Source organism: Meleagris gallopavo, chromosome 13 (genome assembly GCF_000146605.3).
Source record: "Meleagris gallopavo isolate NT-WF06-2002-E0010 breed Aviagen turkey brand Nicholas breeding stock chromosome 13, Turkey_5.1, whole genome shotgun sequence".
NCBI lineage: Eukaryota > Metazoa > Chordata > Aves > Galliformes > Phasianidae > Meleagris > Meleagris gallopavo.
The window spans coordinates 12,392,210-12,393,744 of NC_015023.2; positions in this window are offsets into that span (position 1 = coordinate 12,392,210).

Genomic DNA, 1,535 nt, shown 5'->3' on the forward strand with positions numbered 1-1,535 from the left:
AAGATCATCCAGTCCAACTGTCCGCCTACCACCGCCATTTCCCTGCTAAACCACGTCCCTCAGTACTACATCCAAATGCTTATTGAACACCTTCCAGGATGGTGACTCCACCACTTCCCTGGGCAGTCTGTCCCAGTGCCTGACCACTCTTTTGGAGAATAAATTTTTCCTAATATCCAACATGAACCTCCCCTGGTGTGACTTGGGGCCATTCCCTTTTGTCCTGTCACCAGCTACACGTGAGAAGAGGCTGATACCCCTGGACACAACCTCCTCTCAGGTAGCTACAGAGAGCAGTAACATCTCCTCTGAGCCTCAGGCTGAACAATCCCAGCTCCCTCAGCCACTCCTCATACAACTTGTGCTCCAGATCCCTCACCAGCTCCACTGCTCTTCTCTGAACGTGCTCCAGGGCCTCGATGTCTTTTGTGTAGCGAGGGGCCCAAAATTGAACGTAGTTTTGAAGTGTGGCCTCATCAGAGCTGAGTACATGTGGACAACCACCTGCCTGATGCTGCTGGCTACGTTATTTCTTATATAAGCCAGGATGCCATTGGCCTTCTTCGCTCCCTGGGCACACTGCTGGCTCACGTTCAACCAAGTGTTGACCAACACTCCCAGGTCTATTTTGTTCACACAGGGAAGGCAAGACATCCAGCTTGTGCTTGGTATAATTTATATGGAATGTGAGAAGGGGTTTTAATGTGCTCAGCCTTGGGTCACATTTGCTGCAGGTTGGATGGCTGAAGAACATTTTCAGCAAGCAGCATGTTTTGATTTTACTTGTCAGGGCTTTTGGTTGCCCTATGCTGGCAGGCAATGTGAGATTTCATACCTGTTCTGTGTTGAATTTCCTTCAGAGATCACCTGCAGCCTAGAAGCGTGGATTCAGTGAGCTGCAGACACATAGTATTGCTGAGGACTGGAGCTGTGTCCTTGACTTGCTAGCAGTGGTGCTGCCTGATGTGCTATCCTTTTGCAATATCTCAGTGAATTTCAACATCAAGCTGCAGATTTCAAGCGAGGGCCTGGATCTTGCCAGCTAACTCATGTGTTGGCTGCTGCAGACCACTGCTTTTTTTGTTTCTTTCTGTAAAGCACGAGTTGAAAACTTCTGCTCTGATTTGCAAGGAAATTCACTTAAAACAACCAGACTCTTTGCATACTGCCCTCCTATTGTCAGACAGGTGTCAGGAATGACAATTCTGGTAGATTTAAAGCAGTGGTTTGAGCAGGTGGCTAGTTTGCACGAACTTGCACCAAAATAGTCTCACTGGTTACAGTTCTGACTGACGGAAGTGTTGCTGTAGGTGAGTGTGTGCAAATAGTCCTACCACTGACACCATTACTGTGTATACCAGAACAGTGCAGTGGGTCAGACAAGAACACATCTCCCTTGTATCAGCCATCGTAGGAACTCCTACAAACAGAAACAGAGTTCCTGCAGTGAAAAGCTTACATCTAAACAAAGCTGTCCTTTCAAAATTTAGTTTGGAAATCTTCTTTTTTCTTTTCTTTTCTTTTCTTTTCTTTTC